The sequence below is a fragment of the Symphalangus syndactylus genome, chromosome Y (assembly GCF_028878055.3).
Source record: "Symphalangus syndactylus isolate Jambi chromosome Y, NHGRI_mSymSyn1-v2.1_pri, whole genome shotgun sequence".
Taxonomy (NCBI): domain Eukaryota; kingdom Metazoa; phylum Chordata; class Mammalia; order Primates; family Hylobatidae; genus Symphalangus; species Symphalangus syndactylus.
The window spans coordinates 23,006,806-23,030,022 of record NC_072448.2 but is presented as its reverse complement, the minus strand read 5'-3'; positions in this window follow the sequence as shown (position 1 = coordinate 23,030,022).

Below are 23,217 nucleotides of genomic sequence, written 5' to 3'. Positions count from 1 at the left end.
AAGGCAGGTGTAGGACCCTTGCCACAATGGCTACCTACCAGGTCTTCATTCCTATAAACATAATACTTTTCAATACAGGCATGTGCCAAATGACTAAGTTCAATGATTGGAATATATACAATGGTGGTCTCATAAGATTATAATGCAACTAAAAAATTCCTATTGTTTAGTGATGCCATAGCAGCTCTGAGGTAGCATCGCATCCCTCAAGTTTTTGTGGTGACACTGGTGTAAACAACTGATTGCACTGCCAATTGTGTGAGTCTAGCATACATATTACATACGAACAATAGATAATTCTTGATAATGATAACAACCATCCATGTACTGATATGTACTGTACTGACTATACTGTATTTTCACTATTATCTAGCATATACTCCTACTCTTTATGAAAAAACAAGTTAAGTATAAGACATATCAGGAGATATTCCAGTACAGGAAATATTTCAGTAGGAGGCATTGTTAACATAGGAGGTGACCCCTCCATGTGTGTTACTGCCCGGTAGACCATCCAGTGGAACAAGATATGGGTGGGGTGACAATAATAATGAAGACCCTGTCTCTGCATAATACACGGCTAATGTGTGTGCTCATGCTTTATATTTTAGAAAGTGATTTAAATGGAAAAAATTAAGTAACCATTATAAGAGCAAATACAAGCTTATATTATTGAATATAAAATAATATGTTTATAAAATAAAATGCTTATTCATCTGTACAGTATATTTATTTTGACCTAAATTTCATTTAAAGAGGGTCAAGCCTGGGCATGGTGGCTCACGCCCACACTCCTAGCAGTTTGGGAGGTTGAGGTGAGGAATGCTTGTGCATAAGTGTTCAAGAACAGCTTGGGAAGCAGGGCAAGGTCCTATTTATACAAAAACTATAATAATTAGCCAGTGCGTGACTGTAATTCCAGCTACTAGGGAGGCTGAACCTGGTAGGTTGAGGCTGCAGTGGGCTATGACTGCATCTCTGTACTACCAGCTTGGGTGACAAAGTGAGACTCTACCTTAAAAACAAAACAAAAAACCCTAAATAAAATTTTTAAAAGGAAAAAATAAAACTTAAAAAATCTAAACTTTAAACAAAAATTAAAAGCTGTAAAGTAAAAAGTTATAGCAGCAGAGGTTCATTTACTATTAAAGAAAGGTAGTTTTAATAAATTTATATAGTCTAAGCATACAATATTTATGTCATAGTAGTTTACAGAAATGTTCTTGGAGTTTATATTAATTACATTGTATCTCTTCCAAAATATTTTTAGTGTACCTTTTCAGTATTTCATATGTTTAGATAATAAATACCATTGTGCTATAACTGCCTACAATATTTAGTATAGTAACCTGCTTTGTCGGTTTATTGTCTACAAATCTATACCATATAGTGTTTTATACCATGTAGTGTAAGGTATCCTGTCTTGTGTGTGAATGTACTCTAAAATGTTCAGCCAATTACAGAATTGCTCCACAATGCATTCAAGTCATTAATTGATGCTTGAATGTATTTTTAACTAGCCTGAATCGGTAAAAATGAGAGTGAGATAATTTTGTCTTACTTCCTCCCTTAGCACACACACTTGCTGTAAATTCAGGGAAGTTAATTTGTCATATTATCCCTTCTGTGATCAATTCTCATTGATGTAGTAAAAAGAAGTAGAGAATGTAGAAGGACCTATCAAAGGAACATGATGCAACCACACTTGAAATACAATATCAACAGATGTGGTTCCTCCTCCAGCAGCACAGCATAGAACATGTTGCCTTGTCTTCTTTGACAGAAACATGAATTTAATATTTACCAGCTGTAGTCAGTGGTCAGTCATGAACACTAGTACTACCTCCAGACACCTATCCACCTTCTATTCATTTTGGAAGCAATCTACATTTTACACTTATATTGCATATGCAATTCCATGGCTATGCTTGGTACTTACTGAACTTGTTGCAAATCTTATTGAAAAGAAAATGGTGATAACATGCACTAGCTCAAGTATGGAGTGGAGTTGTTTATTCTGCTCATCTTTTTACTACATTATTTCCAACCTCTTCCCGTGCTCTTGACTTTGAAGGCAATAGAGTAGTCCTTTTGGAAATTGTACTCTTTGATTAAAAAAAAAAAAATAGGATGCAGAATATTGCCACCTAACCTGGATTTCTTGAGTTATATTGTGTTTCTTAGTTTATCCTTGTTCTTAACTCCAGTTTCTAATACTAGATATCTGCCTCTCTACCAACAGAGCATTAGAATCTCAAGAAGCTTCTCTAGGCCACAGGTTATATGCCATTGGACTTTATTGACTTTCTCTGAGTACAGAGTTAAAGGCTGTTATGAAATAGACAATAGTTTAGGTACGGGGAGGAGCCAAGATGGCTGAATAGAAATAGCTCCGGTCTACAGCTCCCAGTGTAAGTGATGCAGAAGACAGGTGATTTCTGCACTTCCACCTGAGGTACCGGGTTCATCTCACTGGGCAGTGCCAGCCAGAAGGTGCAGGACAGTGGTTATAGCACACTTTGCACAAGCTGAAGCAGGGCAAGGCATCGCCTCACCCAGGAAGTGAAAGAGGTCAAGGAATTCCCTTTTCTAGTCAAAGAAAGGGGTGACAGACGACACCTGGAAAATCGGGTCACTCCTACCCTAATACTGCACTTTTCCAACAGGCTTAAAAAACGGCACACCAGGAGATTATATCCTGCACCTGGCTTGGAGGGTCCTATGCCCACAGGGTCTCACTCATTGCTAGCACAGCAATCCAAGATCAAACTGCAAGATGGCAGCCAGGCTGGGGGAGGGGCGCCCACCATTGCTGAGTTAGTTGTTTGATTAGGTAAACAAAGCAGCCAGAAAGCTCGAACTGAGTGGAGCCTGCCACAGCTCAAGGAGTCCTGACTACCTCTGTAGGCTCCACCTCTTGGGGGCAAGGCACAGACAAACAAAAAGACAGCAGTAACCTCTGCAGACTTAAATATCCCTCTCTGACAGCTTTCAAGAGACTAGTGGTTCTCCCAGCACGCAGCTTGGGATCTGAGAACGGGAAGACTGCCTCCTCAAGTGGGTGCCTGACAATAGAGTAACCTAACTGGGAGGCATCCCCCAGTAGGGGTGGACTGACACCTCACATGGCCGGGTACTCCTCTGAGACAAAACTTTCATAGGAATGATCAGGAGGCACCATTGTCAGCTCACCAATATCCGCTGTTCTGCAGCCACCAACTGCTGATACCCAGGCAAACAGGGTCTGGAGTGTGCCTCCAGCAAATTCCAATAGACCTGTAGCTGAGGGTCCTGTCTGTTAGAAGGAAAACTAACAAACAGAAAGGACAGCCACACCAAAAACCCATCTGTACATCACCATCATCAAAGACCAAAGGTAGATAAAACCACAAAGATGGGAAAAAAATAGAGCAGAAAAACTGGAAACTCTAAACATCAGAGTGCCTCTCCTCTTCTAAAGGAACACAGCTCCTCACCAGCAATGGAACAAAGCTGGATGGAGAATGACTTTGATGAGTTGAGAGAAAAAGGCTTCAGACGAACAAACTACTCTGAGCTACCAGAGGAAATTTGAACCAATGGCAAAGAAGTTAAAAGCTTTGAAAAAAAATTAGACAAACGGAAAACTAGAATATCCATTGCAATGAAGTCCTTAAAGGACCTGATGGAGCTGAAAACCAAGGCACAAGAGCTACATGAAGAATGCAGAAGCCTCAGTAACTGATGCAAACAACTGGAAGAAAGGGTATCAGTGACGGAAGATGAAATGAATCAAATGAAGTGAGAAGAAAAGTTTAGAGAAAAAAGAATAAAAAGAAATGAACAAAGCCTCCAAGAAATACGGGAATATGTGAAAAGACCAAATCTACGTCTGATTGGTGTACCTGAAAGTGACGGGAAGAATGGAACCAAATTGGAAAACACTCTGCAGGATATTATCCAGAGAACTTCCCCTATCTAACAAGGCAGGCCGATGTTCAAATTCAGGAAATACAGAGAATGCCACAAAGACACTCCTTGAGAAGAGCAACTCCAAAGGCAGAAAAGTCCTTTGACAAAATTCAACAACCTTCATGCTAAAAACTGTCAATAAATTAGGTATTGATGGGACATATCTCAAAATAATAAGAGCTATCTATGACAAACCCACAGCCAATATCATACTGCCTGGGCAAAAACTGGAAGCATTCCCTCTGAAAACAGGCACAAGAAAGGGATGCCCTCTCTCAACACTCTTATTCAACAGTGTTGGAAGTTCTGGCCAGGGCAATCTAGCAGGAGAAGGAAATAAAGGGTATTCAATTAGGAAAAGAAGAGGTCAAATTGTCCCTGTTTGCAGATGACATGATTGTATATCTAGAAAGCCCCATTGACTCCACCCAAAATCTCCGCAAGCTGATAAGCAACTTCACCAAAGTCTCAGGATACACAATCAATGTACAAAAATCACAAGCATTCTTATACACCAACAACAGACAAACAGAGAGCCAAATCATGAGGGAACTCCCATTCACAATTGCTTCAAAGAGAATAAAATACCTAAGAATCCAACTTACAAGGGAATGTGAAGGACCTCTTGAAGGAGAACTACAAAACCACTGCTCAATGAAATAAAAGAGGATACAAACAAATAGAAGAACATTCCACGCTCATGGGTAGGAAGAATCAATATCATGAAAATGGCCATACTGTCCAAGGTAATTTATAGATTCAATGCCGTCCCCATCAAGCTATGAATGACTTTCTTCACAGAACTGGGAAAAACTACTTTAAAGTTCATATGGAACCAAAAAAGAGCCCACATTGCCAAGTCAATCCTAGGCCAAAAGAACAAAGCTGGAAGCATAAGCTACCTGACTTCAAACTATACTACAAGGCTACAGTAACCAAAACAGCATGATACCGGTTCCAAAACAGACATATAGAACAATGGAACAGAACAGAGCCATCAGAAATAATGCCGCATATCTAAAACTATCTGGTCTTTGACAAACCTGACAAAAACAAGCAATAGGGAGAGGATTCCCTATTTAATAAATGCTGTGGGGAAAACTGGCTAGCCAAATGTAGAAAGCTGAAATGGCATCCTTTCCTTACACCTTATACAAAAATTAATTCAAGATGGATTAAAGACTTAGATGTTGGACCTAAAACCATAAAAACCCTAGAAGAAAACCTAGGCAATACCATTCACGACATACGCATGGGCAAGGACTTCATGTCTAAAACACCAAAACCAATGGCAACAAAAGCCAAAATTGAAAAATGGGATCTAATTAAACTAAAGAGCTTCTGCACAGCAAAAGAAACTACCATCAGAGTGAACAGGCAACCTAGAGAATGGGAGAAAATTTTTTCAATCTGCTCATCTGACAAAGGACTAATATCCAGAATCTACAATAAAACTCAAATAAATTTACAAGAGAAAAACAACCCCATCAAAAAGTGGGCAAAGGATATGAACAGACACTTTTCAAAAGACATTTATGCAGTCAAAAGACACATGGAAAAATGCTCATCATCACTGGCCATCAGAGAAATGCAAATCAAAACCACAATGAGATACCATCTCACACCAGTTAGAATGGCGATCATTAAAAAGTCAGGAAACAACAGGTGCTGGAGAAGATGTGGAGAAATAGGAACACTTTTACACTGTTGGTGGAACTGTAAACTAGTTCAAGCATTGTGGATGTCAGTGTGGCAATTCCTCGGGGATCTAGAACTAGAAATAACATTTGACCCAGCCATCCCATTACTGGGTAGATACTCAAAGGACTATAAATCATGCTGCTATAAAGACACATGCACGCATATGTTTATTATGGCACTATTCACAATACCAAAGATTTGGAACCAATCTAAATGTCCAACAATGATAGACTGGATTAAGAAAATGTGGCACATATACCCATGGAATACTACGCAGCCATAAAAAATGATGAGTTCATGTCCTTTGTAGGGATATGGATGACTCTGGAAACCATCATTCTCAGCAAACTATCGCAAGGACAAAAAACCAAATACCGCATGTTTTCACTCATAGGTGGGAATTGAACAATGAGAACACTTGGTCACAGGAATGGGAACATCACACACCGGGGACTGTTGTGGGGTGGGGGGAGGGCAGAGGGATAGCACTAGGAGATATAGCTAATGCTAAGTGACGAGTTAATGGGTGCAGCACACCAACATAACACATGTATACATATGTAACAAACCTGCATGTTGCGCACATGTACCCTAAAACAAAGTATAATAATAATAAAATAAAATAAATAAAATTAAATTAAAAAATAGTTTAAGTACAAGGTAGTACTCAGTTCAATGTGATATTTGTGGACATTTAGAAAACAAAAGGTTATGATATAAAAAATGTCAGTTATTGTTTCTGATGCACAGGCTAGTTCTGTCTTCCCTTTACATAACTATGGTGGTATCTGCAAAGAGAAAATGTTGAAACTCTGGGAGACATACAGTTGTACGATCTCATGCTAAATATGCTTAGAAGAGAGTCTAGCCCATGTATAGTACAGTCCCTGTATCCAACTCTACTTGCTATGCAAATAGTATGGAAACAAGTTATTTCTTTTTCCACAATGGTGTCTTCTGCATTTTTGAGCAGTGTCACTGTAGAGCCCTGAGAAACTGATACGGCAAAGAGTGAGTAAGGCCAGATAACATGTCTAAATATTAAAATATATCTCTCTGGCCTAGTGTCATACCTGGAACCATTCACATCACATAAAAGAAAAAAGCCAGATTTTGGCGGTGTATTGTTTTTCACCATTCTCCTTTAATCTTATATACCTGAATATATTCTGGATTTTGTCCCTAAAAAATTTTAGATAATTGCAGACTATGGCCTTTTGCATCTGCTTCAGCAGACTGTGGCCATCACTCACACTTTCAACTATCTGCTGTTTTAATAGAACTGTGTATGGGATGAAAATTTTAGAAGGTAGACCAGTCTGTACTGAAACTTCTTTATTACATACCACAGAGGGCATCTTCACTGACTTGTCCACATGTTCAGTATAGTGAGTATGAGTGGATTATTTTAATCCACTCCTCTGGGTCACTTTGAAAGAGGATGTTGTCTGTCTGGTTTTGGCACCAAAGTCTCTTACATGGCGTGTGTAAGTCTTGGTGTGACTCTTTGCCAAGATGCTCAATGCCTCATCCCAATGCTGCTTTATGTGTTGTATGTGTGTGTATGTGACTCATTTACGGTAGTAGTGAGAAGCAAAAAACAAGGTGAAACCCCATGAAATCCATGTGAATTTTGAAACTACTGCAGTATAAGTGCATTAATGTGATTAGTAGTACAAATAGGCAAAAGCTCTATTCAACTCTGTTGTAACTACTTAAATCTCCATATGTAAATGAAAGGGCATAGCTATGCTTTAATATAATATTATTATGGCCACTTCAATTTGAACTTAATGAAAATGTTTATGTGACAATTTTTTTAGTGACTAATAAATGTAAAGAAATAATCTTATTTTTTTATTGTATAAAAACTGTTGGACGGTGGCTAGCTACAGGCCAAAATTTCTCAACCCCTTGTCTGAGGAATCAATAAAGAAAGACATAATTATATTTCAATAAAAATCTATTTCACAATTCGATATTTCTTTTGCCTCTGTGTTTTGTGCTTTCGTTGTTAAAGTCTTATAAAACAACTAAATAGGTTTGTCTTTGTGTGTTTTTTTGGAAATTTCTCTTTACCCTCTTCCTTTAATAACTAAACCTTGTTTCTCCTCCAGTTTTCCAAATGATGATAATCACCTGATGTCAATATAAATGTTTTGTTTGTCTTTTAATATTTTATCTCATATAATCTTTCCTTCTCTCTATAATTTTCACATCTGTTAAGGATATGCCCTTAATATTCTACAACTATTTCCTCTCAATTATGTACATATAATAAAATTCCAAATATGTGGATGCATTGCAGTCTGGTCCACAATTACTTTTTATATGTTCCTGTGTCCCAGCACTCCCCAGTCATGCCTGTATTCTTGTCTTCAATAATATGCTGTGTTTCCTCCACTACTACCAACAGGTGATGTATAAATAACAAATATACAAATGAGCCAATAATGGATTATGTTTGTTTACTGGTCACCAAGTAACTTATTTTTCACGGCAGCCTAAATGCTGTTAGCCATAACCCTTCTAGAAGCAAGGTTATTGTTTTATGGATCCAGTTATATTAATGAAGGAAGTCAAAATAAACAGATTTTAGCCATTATATTCTTTTGGTTTGAAACCCCCCAAAAGCTTTGCTCAATATGTGTTTCAGATAAAATAGAAACTTTTCTGCACAAGCCCAAGACCAGCACTGAACTTGGAACTTTGGGATGTAAATTCCTTTTATATCCCAATGTAATGGTCTTTTGAACAATATCACTTAGATATAATTTCTCTTTGACTCTCTCCTTTATTCAGAATCACCCTAACCTATTTAGCACTTGAATGATAATTCCTGCACCTCAACTCTCTTCAGTCTTATACTGTGAGAGTCGTTTCCTCTCATCCAACAATCTGAAATAAAAATTGTGTGTGTTGAGGAGCCAAGATGGCCGAATAGGAACAGCTCCAGTCTACAGCTCTCAACCTGAGCGACACAGAAGACGGGTGATTTCTGCATTTCTGTTTGAGGTATCGGTTTCATCTCACTAGGGAGTGCCAAACAGTGGGTGCAGGACAATCATGAAGTGCACTGTGCACGAGCCGAAGCAGGGCGAGGCATTGCCTCACTCGGGAAGCGCAAGGGGTCAGGGAGTTCCCTTTCCTAGTCAAACAAAGGGGTAACAGACGGCACCTGGAATATTGGGTCAGTCCCACCCTAATACTGCACTTTTCCAACGGGCCTGGAAAATGGTACACTAGGAGATTGTGTCCCCCACCTGGCTCGGAGGGTCCTATGCCCACAGAGTCTCACTGATTGGTAGCACAGCAGTCTGAGATCAAACTGCAAGGCGGCAGCGAGGCTGGGGGAGGGGTGCCCGCCATTTCCCAGGCTTGCTTAGGTAAACAAAGCAGCCAGGAAGCTTGAACTGGGTGGAGCCCACCACAGCTCAAGGAGGCTTGCCTGCCTCTGTAGGCTCTACCTCTGGGGGCAGGGCACAGACAAACAAAAAGTCAGCAGGAACCTCCACAGACTTAAATGTCCCTGTCTGACTGACAGCTTTGAAGACAGCAGTGGTTCTCCCAGCACGCAGCTGGAGATCTGAGAACGGACAGACTGCCTCCTAAAGTGGGCCCCTGACGCCTGAGGAGACTAACTGGGAGGCACTCCCCAAGTAGGGACAGTCTGACACCTCACTCGGCTGGGTACTCCTCTGAGACAAAACTTCCAGAGGAACTATCAGACAGCTGAATTTGTGGTCTCATGAAAATCCACTGTTCTGCAGCCACTGCTGCTGACACCCAGCCAAACAGGGTCTGGAGTGGACCTCTAGTAAACTCCAACAGACCTGCAGCTGAGGGTCCTGTCTGGTAGAAGGAAAACTAACAAACAGAAAGGACATCCACACCAAAAACCCATCTGTACATCACCATCATCAAAGACAAAAAGTAGATAAAACCACAAAGAGGGGGAAAAAACAGAGCAGAAAAACTGGAAACTCTAAAAAGCAGAGCACCTCTCCTCCTCCAAAGGAACACAGTTCCTCACAAGAAACGGAACAAAGCTGGATGGAGGATGACTTTGACGAGTTGAGAGAAGAAGGCTTCAGACGATCAAACTACTCAGAGCTATGGGAGGAAATTCAAAACAATAGCAAAGAAGTTAAAAATTTTGAAAAAAATTAGAAGAATGAATAACTAGAATAATCAATGGAGAGAAGGGCTTAAAGGAGCTGATGGAGCTGAAATCCAAGTTTCGAGAACTACGCGAAGATTACAGAAGCCTCAGTAGCAGATGAGATCAACTGGAAGAAAGGGTATCGCTGATGAAAGATGAAATGAATGAAATGAAGCGAGAAGGGAAGTTTAGAGAAAAAAGGATAAAAAGAAACGATCAAAGCCTCCAAGAAATTTGGGACTATGTGAAAAGACCAAACCTACGTCTGATTGGTGTACCTGAAAATGATGGGGAGAATGGAACCAAGTTGGAAAACACTCTGCAAGATATTATCCAGGAGAACTTCCCCAATCTAGCAAGGCAGGCCAACATTCAGATTCAGGAAATACAGAGAAAGACACAAAGATACTCCTCGAGAAGAGCAACTCCAAGACACATAATTGTCAGATTCACCAAAGTTGAAATGAAGGAAAAAATGTTAAGGGCGACCAGAGAGAAAGGTTGGGTTACCAACAAAGGGAAGCCCATCAGACTAACAGCTGATCTCTTGGCAGAAACTCTACAAGCCAGAAGAGAGTGGGGGCTGATATTCAACATTCTTAAAGAAAAGAATTTTCGCCAGGCGCAGTGGCTCACACTTGTAATCCCAGCACTTTGGGAAGCCAAGGCTGGCGGATCATGAGGTCAGGAGATCGAGAGCACAGTGAAACTCCGTCTCTACTAAAAATACAAAAAATTAGTTGGGCATGGCGGCGGGCACCTGTAGTCCAAGCTACTTGGAGAGGCTGAGGCAGGAGAATGGCGTGAACCCGGGAGGAGGAGCTTGCAGTGAGCCGAGATTGCACCACTGCACTCCAGCCTGGGCAATAGAGCGAGACTCCATCTCAGAAAAAATAAATAAATAAATAGAAAATAAAAGAATTTTCAAACCAGAATTTCATATCCAGCCGAACTAAGCTTCATAAGTGAAGGAGAAATAAAATACTTTACAGACAAGCAAACGCTGAGTGATTTTGTCACCACCAGGCCTGCCCGAAAAGAGCTCCTGAAGGAAGCACTAAACATGGAAAGGAACAACCGGTACCAGCCACTGCAAAAACATGCCAAATTGTAAAGACCGTCGAGGCTAGGAAGAAACTGCATCAACTAACGAGCAAAAAACCCAACTAACATCATAATGACAGGATCAGATTCACACATAACAATATTAACGTTAAATGTGAATGGGCTAAATGCTCCAATTAAAAGACACAGACTGGCAAGCTGGATAACGAGTCAGGACCCATCAGTGTGCGGTATTCAGGAAACCCTTCTCACGTGCAGAGACCCACATAGACTCAAAATAAAGGGATGGAGGAAGATCTATCAAGCAAATGGAAAACAAAAAAAGGCAGGGGTTGCAATCCTAGTCTCTGATAAAATAGACTTTAAACCAACAAAGATCAAATGAGACAAAGAAGGCCATTACATAATGGTAAAGGGATCAATTCAACAAGAAGAGCTAACTATCCTAAATATATATGCACCCAACACAGGAGTACCCAGATTCATAAAGCAAGTCCTGAGTGACCTACAAAGGGACTTAAATTCCCACACAATAATAATGGGAGATTTTAACACCCCACTGTCAACATTAGACAGATCAATGAGACAGAAAGTTAACAAGGATATCCAGAAATTGAACTCAGCTCTGCACAAAGTGGACCTAATAGAAATCTACAGAACTCTCCACCCCAAATCAACAGAATACACATTTTTTTCAGCACCACACCACACCTATTCCAAAATTGACCACATAGTTGGAAGTGAAGCTCTCCTCAGCAAATGTAAAAGAACAGAAATTATAACAAACTGTCTCTTAGACCACAGTGCAATCAAAGCAGAACTCAGGATTAAGAAACTCACTCAAAACCACTCAACTACATGGAAACTGAACAACCTGCTCCTGAATGTCTATTGAGTACATAATGAAATGAAGGCAGAAATAAAGATGTTCTTTGAAACCAACGAGAACAAAGACACAACATACCAGAATCTCTGGGACATGTTCAAAGCAGTGTGTAGAGGGAAATTTATTGCACTAAATGCCCACAAGAGAAAGCAGGAAAGATCCAAAATTGACACCCTAACATCACAATGAAAAGAACTAGAAAAGCAAGAGCAAACACATTCAAAAGCTAGCGAAGGCTAGAAATAACTAAAATCAGAGCAGAACTGAAGGAAATAGAGACACAAAAAACCCTTCAAAAAATTAATGAATCCAGGAGCTGGTTTTTTGAAAAGATCAACAAAATTGATAGACCACTAGCAAGACTAATAAAGAAGAAAAGAGAGAAGAATCAAATAGATGCAATAAAAAATGAAAAAGGGGATATCACCACCAATCCCACAGAAATACAATCTGCCATCAGAGAATACTACAAACAGCTCTATGCAAATAAACTAGAAAATTTAGAAGAAATGGATAAATTCCTTGGCAAATACACCCTCCCAAGACTAAACCAGGAAGAAGTTGAATCTCTGAATAGACCAATAATAGGTTTTGAAATTGTGGCGATAATAAATAGCTTACCAACCAAAAAGAGTCCATGACCTGATGGATTCACAGCCGAATTCTACCACAGGTCCAAGGAGGAACTGGTACCATTCCTTCTGAAACTATTCCAATTGATAGAAAAAGAGAGAATCCTCCCTAACAGATTTTATGAAGCCAGCATCGTCCTGATACCAAAGCCTGGAAGAGACATAACCAAAAAAGAGAATTTCAGACCAATATCCTTGATGAACATTGACGCAAAAATCTTCAATAAAATACTGGCAAACCGAATCCAGCAGCACATCAAAAAGCTTATCCACCATAATCAAGTGGGCTTCATCCCTGGGATGCAAGGCTGGTTCAACATACGCAAATCAATAAACGTAATCCAGCATATAAACAGAACCAAAGACAAAAACCACATGATTATCTCAATAGATGCAGAAAAGGCCTTTGACAAAATTGAACAACGCTTCATGTTAAAAACTCTCAATAAATTAGGTATTGATGGGACGTATCTCAAAATAATAATAGCTATCTATGACAAACCCACAGCCAATATCATACTGAATGGGCAAAAACTGGAAGCATTCCCTCTGAAAACTGGCATAAGACAGGGATGCCCTCTCACCGCTCCTATTCAATATAGTTCCGGAAGTTCTGGCCTGAGCAATCCGGCAGGAGAAGCAAATAAAGGGTATTCAATTAGGAAAAGAGGAAGTCAAATTTTCCCTGTTTGCAGATGACATGATTGTATATCTAGAAAACCCCATTGTCTCAGCCCAAAATCTCCTTAAGCTGATTAGCAACTTCAGCAAAGTCTCAGGATACAAAATCAATGTACAAAAATCACAAGCATTCTTGTACACCAATCACAGACAAACAGAGAGCCAAATCATGAGTGAACTCCCATTCACAATTGCTTTAAAGAGAATAAAATACCTAGGAATCCAACTTACAAGGGATGTGAAGGACCTCTTCAAGGAGAACTACAAACCACTGCTCAAAGAAATAAAAGAGGATACAAACAAATGGAAGAACATTCCATGCTCATGGGTTGGAAGAATCAATATCGTGAAAATGGCCATACTGCCCAAGGTAATTTATAGATTCAATGCCATCTCCATCAAGCTACCAATGACTTTCTTCACAGAATTGGAAAAAACTACTTTAAAGTTCATATGGAACCAAAAAAGAGCCTGCATTGCCAAGTCAATCCTAAGCCAAAAGAACAAAGCTGGAGGCATCACGCTACCTGACTTCAAACTATACTACAAGGCTACAGTAACCAAAACAGCATGGTACTGGTACCACAACAGAGACATAGATCAATGGAACAGAACAGAGCCCTCAGAAATGATGCCACATATCTACAACTATCTGATCTTTGACAAACCTGACAGAAACAAGAAACGGGGAAAGGATACCCTGTTTAATAAATGGTGCTGGGAAAACTGGTTAGCCATATGTAGAAAGCTGAAACTGGATCCATTCCTTACACCTTATACAAAAATTAATTCAAGATGGATTAAAGACTTAAATGTTAGACCTAAAACCATTAAAATTCTACAAGAAAAACCAGGCAATACATTCAGGACATAGGCGTGGGCAAGGACTTCCTGTCTAAAACACCAAAAGCAATGGCAACAAAAGCCGAAATTGACAAATGGGATCTAATTAAACTAAAGAGCTTCTACACAGCAAAAGAAACTATCATCAGAGTGAACAGGCAACCTACTGAATGGGAGAAAATTTTTGCAACCTACTCATCTGACAAAGGGCTAATATCCAGAATCTACAATGAACTCAAACAAATTTACAAGAAAAAAACAAACAACTGCATCAAAAAGTGGGCAAAGGACATGAACAGACACTTCTCAAAAGAAGACATTTATGCAGCAAAAAAACACATGAAGAAATGCTCATCATCACTGGCCATCGGAGAAATGCAAATCAAAAGCACAGTGAGATACCATGTCACACCAGTTAGAATGGCCATCATTAAAAAATCAGGAAACAACAGGTGCTGGTGAGGATGTGAAGAAATAGGAACACTTTTACACTGTTGGTGGGACTGTAAACTAGTTCAACTATTGTGGAAGTCAGTGTGGTGACTCCTCAGGGATCTAGAACTAGAAATATCATTTGCCCCAGCCATCCCATTACTGGGTATATACCCAAAGGACTATAAATCATGCTGCTATAAAGACACATGCACACGTATGTTTATTGCGGCACTATTCACAATAGCAAAGAGTTGGAACCAACCCAAATGTCCAACAACGATAGACTGGATTAAGAAAATGTGGCACATATACACCATGGAATACTATGCAGCCATAAAAACTGATGAGTTCATGTCCTTTGTAGGGACATGGATGAAACTGGAAACCATCATTCTCAGTAAACTATCGCAAGGACAAAAAACCAAACACCGCATGTTCTCACTCATAGGTGGGAATTGAACAATGAGAACTCATGGACACATGAAGGTGAACATCACACTCTGGGGACTGTTGTGGGGTTGAAGAGAGGGGAGGGACAGCATTAGGAGATATACGTAATGCTAAATGACGAGTTAATGGGTGCAGGTAATCAACATGGCACATGGATACATATGTAACAAACCTGGACATTGTGCACATGTACCCTAAAACCTAAAGTATAATAATAATAAAAAAAAAATTGTGTGTTACTTCCTCCCATGGTGACTTTTTCTTGGCGACCAGCACCCGTCCAGTAATACTTTTATGTATTGCTTCGTACGGGTAAATTGCCAAAATTAAATGTTCACCGATATTTTTTTTTTAAAACTCAAACAGCATTTTTATCATTTAGCCTTTTTCTGCTTTTTATACCCCAAAAGATTCATCACCAGGCATCTATTGGCCATTGATGAGAAAAAGCCTTGCTACTATTGACCTTCAAGGTGTAATTGCTGTCTGAATTGTTTCACTCACTCTCACTGCTGTGTTGCCAAGTGGCATCACCCAGACAAATCAGACCCATCTAGAATATGACTACCTGGAAGTGTTTTGCCCTCCTCCCATTCAGGATGATGGCTCCTTTTCTGGGAGAGGCGATAGAGAAGAGAAACTAGAGACAAATTATATAAAGGAGAACCAGTTAAATGAAGCCTTAACACCATTCTGCGAGAGCTACTCTTTTCACCAGTCTCTTCCACAAATGATCTCTAAATTTTGTTAATAGCAGGCAGCAACCTCAATGTCAGTGTTCAAGGTGTTATTATTGGGAATTTCCATCATGGGTAAAAGTGATGGGTTAACAGGACTATGGGTGAGCTGTCTACTTAGAGCGAGGGGTCAGATAGAGCAGCAGGGAGCTAAACTGGGCCATGGTGATGACAGCAGAACGTCAGCGTGTCCTGGTACAACCGTGTGAGCATGGCAACTATCTTGGGCTCTCTGAAACCAACCCAAAACCCACCTGGTCAGTTACTAGATGACAAACCATGGGGACCTTGTACAGCCAGAGCACTCTTCAACCTGGAATACAAAATAGGGAACTGCAAAATCTGGCTTTTTGTACTATTTTTCTCCATGACTAGAGAGATGAAAAGATAAGGAAAAGGTGAGGATAGGGATACCAGGAAGCAGTTGGACAAGGCAGAAGGAACAACGATGCAGCTATATCCACAAGAAAATCCAGCACTGTGAACTGTGCCTTGGCTATTTGTTCTTGCTCCTTCACCTCTCCCTGGCTCACAATCAACTCCTAGAAGCAAAAATTCCTTAAAGCACAGTCACGAAGCAGTATTTCAGTCTTTATTTCCAGGTCCAGCTGAAATATAACCACATTTCAATAATGCAGTTTTCAATAATTTTCTTTATCAGAACTTCCCATCAGAGTCCAAGGGCAGAATCTATTGAACTGAGTGTTTTGACAGGATTTAAGAAAGAGTATCAGGACAGCTCAGGGACCTTATAGGGCACTGGAGGCACCAGGTGAGTAAAATAATGTGATATGTAAAACAAAGACATAGGTTAGTGCTGACATGGGCTGTGTCCAGGGTGGAAACAGGCTTCAAGGACTGTGAAGCGTAACCTTAGTACATTTCCAAAATTGTGACATTTTGGAAGCCAAGTAGGAGCTGTTCTGATAGGTTTCAGGATAACAGCCTGCCGGCCTGGAGTTGCTGATGAAATGTCTGTCGTTCCCTATACAAAGAAAGGCTGTGTCCAGGCTTACTTACCATTCACTTGCCTGCCCACCTATCCAGAAGTACAGAGTGGAGGTGAGAAGGAAGGAGTTAGTTGACCTTTCAGGTTGTTGGTTTGTTTTGTTATGCCGACTTGGAGAGAAAGCTTAGCACATGATTCTTGCTATAGAAGCCTTAATGCCTAACGAGCTCCTGGCTTAGGTTCACTGCCCTGAGAACTGCAGAAGCATAGACCACAGGTTTTTTCATGCAAGTGAAAGCTGTAAAAACCCATAACCTTAACAACATGAATGTATTGATTAATATCATCTCACCCAAAAGCAGAGCAGGATTTTAACACCTTGATATTATGAGTACTTAGGATGTTGCCACTTATTTTTCAGCTGTGAAAATCTCCACTGCAGAATGTAGCATCTTCTAGAAAACCTTCCTGACAAGTTTCTTTCCTCCCTCACTGTCTCAGGGTATGTGAGATTTTTAGTTTGCTGACAAACCTCTTTTGTCTGCTAATAACTACTTCTAGGAATCTTTCTGCCTACCAGACCCTGACAAAATTCACCCATATACTAAGGGTCCAAATAAGAAACTCCTAGCCCCAGCTTTCCCCAATGTAACCTCTGTCTACACAAGACCTGGGCTGCTACTATAATGAATTACATTTCCTCGCCACCAAATAAGATGTCTGGTAAACAACCTTTCATTTGCTTCTGTAATCCATTTTACAAACTGTGCTTATAATCAAGGCCCCAGGACGCTAGATGGACCCAACATTCAGTCCCATTTTTATCTCTAATGCCCATTTCTAATGCAGTAAGGGCAAGGGACTTTGCAAATATGGGGTTCCTTGACAAAGACAGAGAAAAATAGAAAGAAAAACAAACAAGAACACATCCTAGAATACATTCATTCCTATGGCATATATCAACATGAATGGAGTAGTAAAAGCCCCTACAGATGTCTTCTTTGTATCTGGGTCTGCTCTGTAAGTCCATCTGAGTTATTTCCAGACATAGGACAGTTACATTATGTCCTGAGCAAGCCCAAAGTATAGCCACCTGCTTTGAGATTTACCCTTTTATCGTGCCCCTCCCTTAAAGCTCTTATTATTATTTTTTAATCAGCCAGGGAATGTCCTATGTCAGGTCTTGAGTTGGTTGATAAGCAGTGGCTCTAAGAAAGGTCAACTAAGTTGGGCTGGTACGCTCTCAGCTCATTGACATCTCCTAATATACTGGCCTAGCAGGAAAAACAGTCAGAGCCAAAGCAGGAGTGTACCTGAGATGAAGTGGAATTTAAGAATTGTGAGCCCAAACTCTGACACTTTCTGGCACAAACACTGAGCTACAAAGTATTGTGTAATCTCTAAGATCAGGCTTCTGGGGTTCCTGAGAGACTCACAATGGAAGACAACTGCAAGTCAGGTGCAGGGGTCTTCTGCAATGGGAAGAAAGGCACTTCTGGAATTTTCTACTCACCTTTTCCCCTGTATTACATAAAATAGGATATAAGAAGCAAAAAAAAAATTTTTTGAGACTGAGTCTTACTAGGTTGCCCAGGCTGGAGTGCAGTGGCACAATCTCGGCTCACTGCAACTTCTCTCTCCTAAGTTCAAGTGATTCTCCTGGCTCAGCCTCCCCAGTAGCTAGGATTACAGGCACATTTCACCACATCTGGCTAATTTTTATATTTTCAGTAAAGACGTGGTTTCACCATATTGGCCAGGCTGGCTGGTCTCGATCTCCTGACCTCGTGATCCACCTGCCTCAGCCTCCCAAAGTGCCAGGATTACAGACATAAGCCACCACATACGTGCCCATGAAAAGCAAATTTTGAGCAAAGTTTTATCTTATTAATCAGGATTCAGATTGGAGACCACCTGGTAATACTGAGTGCTGTATGCTTTTGCTTTCAACCAGCATCATCACAAATGTCTTCCAAAGCCAGGATCCCTGTAAACACTTGCTGCCCTCCACTGATATGCATTGTTACCCCCAAATGGTGGAGCAGGGGATTAGTGGCATCTCAGTCCTTCAAATGTGCACCACTATTATTGTACAGTAGCAAGGGACTACCAAGAATGGGCAGATTCTTGACATCATACACTTGGGCTACTTATTTAGACCTCTTTTCTCCTGTATACAATTCACTGCCAATTGGCAGACATCCACAAAGTTTGAAAACAGGCACTGCGTGACCCAACTTATGACACAGTCTGAATTACTGTTGGCATGATCATTGCTATTGCTCTCAAGATAATGCAATGCTTTTTCATTAGTTGAGAACTCTGTGCAGAAAAAATAAAATAAAAATATATTCCTTCAAATTTCTAACTTTTCTTCATGAGAACCAGCCAGAATGGAAACATAAAATTCTCACAGGAACATAATTTGAGTGTAACTGCCAGTCCAAGGAAAGTGATTACAATGTTATTGAATATTTTTAAAGCATGGTGTGTTATAGCAGTTGTAAGTTAGCAATGCCTTCATTATGTTTGTGTCATTGCTGAGGTAAATATTCTACTGCACTGCCAGTCCTGTGAGTCTAGCATATATATATATATGCCTCCAAGAAATATGGGACTAGGTGAAAAGACCAAATCTACATCTGATTGGTGTACCTGAAACTGACAAGGAGAATGGAACCAAGTTGGAAAACACTCTGCAGGATATTATCCAGGAGAACTTCCACAACCTAGCAAGGCAGGCCAAAGTTCAAATTAAGGAAATACACAGAATGCCACAAAGATCGAGAAGAGCAACTCCAAGAACATAATTGTCAGATTCACCAAAGTTGAAATGAAGGTAAAAATATTAAGGGCAGCCAGAGAGAAAGGTCGGGTTACCCGCAAAGGGAAGCCCATCAGACTAACAGCGGATCTCTCGGCAGAAACTCTACAAGCCAGAAGAGAGTGGGGGCCAATATTCAACATTCATAAAGAAAAGAATTTTCAACCCAGAATTTAATATCCAGCCAAACTAAACCTTGTAAGTGAAGGAGAAATAAAACCCTTTACAAACAAGCACATGCTGAGAGATTTTGTCACCACAAGGCCCGCCCTACTAGAGCTCCTGAAGGAAGCATTAAACATGGAAAGGAACAACTGGTACCAGCCACTGCAAAAACATGGCAAATTGCAAAGACCATCGATGCTAGGAAGAAACTGCATCAACTAATGAGCAAAATAAACAGCTAACATCATAATGACAGGATCAAATTTACATATAATAATATTAACCTAAAAGGTAAATGGGCTAAATGCTCCTATTAAAACATATAGAATAGCAAATTGGGTAGAGTCAAGACTCATCAGTGTGCTGTAATCAGGAGACCCATCTCACATCAGCTCAAAATAAAGGGAGGGAGAAAGATCTACCAAGCAAATGGAAAACAAAAAAAGGCAGGTGTTGCAATCCTAGTCTCTGATAAAACAGACTATAAACCAACAAAGATCAAAAGCGACAAAGAAGGCCATTATTTAACAGTAAAGAGATCAATTCAACAAGAACAGGTAACTATCCTAAATATATATGCACCCAATACAGAAGCACCTAGATTCATAAGGCAAGTCCTTAGAGACCTACAAAGAGACTTAGACTGCATACAGTAATAATGGGAGATTTTAACACCCCACTGTCAACATTAGACAGATCAATGAGACAGAAATTTAATAAGGATATCCGGGAATTGAACTCAGCTCTGTACCAAGCAGACCTAATAGACATCTACAGAACTCTCCACCACAAATAAACAGAATATACATTTTTCTCAGCACTACATTGCACTCATTTCAAAATTGACCACATAGTTGTAAGTAAAGCTCTCCTCAGCAAATGTAAAATAACAGAAATTATAACAAACTGTCTCTCAGACCACAGTGCAACCAAACTACAACTCAGGATTTAAAAACTCACTCAAAACCACTCAACTACATGGAAACTGAACAACCTGATCTTGAATGACTACTGGGTAAATAACAAAATGAAGGCAGAAATAAAGATGTTCTTTGAAACTAACGAGAACAAAGACACAACATACCAGAATCTCTGGGACAGATTCAAGGCAGTGTATAGAGGGAAATTCACAGCACTAAATGCCCACAAGAGAAAGCAGAAGAGATCTAAAACTGACACCCTAACATCACAATTAAAAGAACTAAAGAAGTAAGAGCAAACACATTCAAAAGCTAGCAGAAGGCAAGAAATAACTATCAGAGCATAACTGAAGGAAATAGAGACATAAAAAACCCTTCAAAAAATCAATGTATCCAGGAGATGCTTTTTTGAAAATATCAACAAAATTGATAGACTGCTAGCAAGACTAATAAAGAAGAAAAGAGAGAAGAATCAAATAGATGCAATAAAAAATGATACAGAGGATATCACCACCGATCCCCAGAAATACAAACTACCATCAGAGAATACTATAAACACCTCTATGCAAATAAACTAGAAAATCTAGAAGAAATGGATAAATTCCTTGACACACACACCCTCCCAAGACTAAACCAGGAAGACGTCGAATCTCTGAATAGACCAATAACACGCTCTCAGATTGAGGCAATAATTAATAGTTTACCAACCAAAAAAAGTCCAAGACCAGATGGATTCACAGCCGAATTCTACCAGAGGTACAAGAAGGAACTGGTACCATTCCTTCTGAAACTATTCCAATCAACAGAAAAAGAGGGAATCCTCCCTAACTCATTTTATCAGGCCAGCATCATCCTGATACCAAAGCCTGGCAGAGACACAACCAAAAAAGAGAATTTTAGACCAATATCCCTGATGAACATCGATGAAAAATTCCTCAGTGAAATACTGGCAAACCGAAACCAGCAGCACATCAAAAAGCTTATCCACCATGATCAAGTGGGCTTCATCCCGGGTATGCAAGACTGGCTCAACATAAGCAAATCAATAAACGTAATCCAGCATATGAACAGAACCAATGACAAAAACCATATGATTATCTCAATAGATGCAGAAAAAGCCTTTGACAAAATTCAACAACCTTCGTGCTAAATAATCTCAATAAATTAGGTATTGATGGGACATATCTCCAAATAATAAGCGCTATCTGTGACAAACCCACAGCCAATATCATACTGAATGGGCAAAACTGGAAGCATTCCCTTTGAAAACTGGCACAAGACAGGGATGCCCTCTCTCACCACTCCTATTCAACATAGTGTTGGAAGTTCTGGCCAGGGCAATCAGGCAGGAGAAGGAAATAAAGGGTATTCAATTAGGAAAAGAGGAAGTCAAATTGTCCCTGTTTGCAGATGATATGATTGTATATCTAGAAAACCCCATCGTCTCAGCCCAAAATCTCCTTAGCTGATAGGGAACTTCAGCAAAGTCTCAGGATACAAAATCAATGTGCAAAAATCACAAGCATTGTTATACACCAATAACAGACAAACAGAAAGCCAAATCATGAGTGAACTCCCATTCACAATTGCTTCAAAGAGAATAAAATACCTAGGAATCCAACCTACAAGGGAAGTGAAGGACCTCTTCAAGGAGAACTACAAACCACTGCTCAACAAAATAAAAGAGGATACAAACAAATGGAAGAACATACCATGTTCAAGGGTAGGAAGAATCAATATCATGAAAATGGCCATATTGCCTGAGGTAATTTATAGATTCAATGCCATGCTCATCAAGCTACCAATGACTTTCTTCACAGAATTGGAAAAAACTACTTTAAAATTCATTTGGGACCAAAAAAAAGAGCCTGCATTACCAAGTCAATCCTAAGCCGAAAGAACAAAGCTGGAGGCATCACACTACCTGACTTCAAACTATACTACAAGTCTACAGTAACCAAAACAGCATGGTACTGATACCAAAATAGAGATATAGACCAACGGAAAAGAGGAGAGCCCGCACAAGTAATGACACATATCTACAGTCATCTGATCTTTGACAAACCTGACAAAAACAAGAAATGGGGAAATGATACCCTGTTTAATAAATGAAGCTGGGAAAAGTGGCTAGCCATATGTAGAAAGCTGAAACTGGATCCCTTCCTTACACCTTATACAAAAATTAATTCAAGATGGATTAAAGACTTACATGTTAGACCTAAAAGCATAAAAACCCTAGAAGAAAACTTAGGCAATACCATTCAGGACATAGGCATGGGCAAGGACTTCGTGTCTAAAACACCAATAGCAATGGCAATAAAAGCCAAAATTAACAAATGAGATCTAATTAAACTAAAGTGCTTCTGCACAGCAAAAGAAACTACCATCAGAGTGAACAGGCAACCTACAGAATGGGAGAAAATTTTTGCAATCTACTCATATGACAAAGGGCTAATATCCAGAATCCACAATAAACTCAAACAAATTTACAAGAAAAAAACAAACAGCCCCATCAAAAAGTGGGCGAAGGATATGAATAGACACTTCTCAAAAGAAGACATTTATGCAGGCAAAAGACACATGAAAAAATGCTCATCATCACTGGCCATCAGAGAAATGCAAATCAAACCACAATAAGATACCATCTCACACCAGTTAGAATGGTGATCATTAAAAAGTCAGGAAACAACAGGTGTTGGAGAGGATGTGGAGAAACAGGAACACTTTTACACCGTTGGTGGGACTGTAAACTAGTTTAACCATTGTGGAAGTCAGTGTGGCAATTCCTCAGGGATCTAGAACTAGAGATACCATTT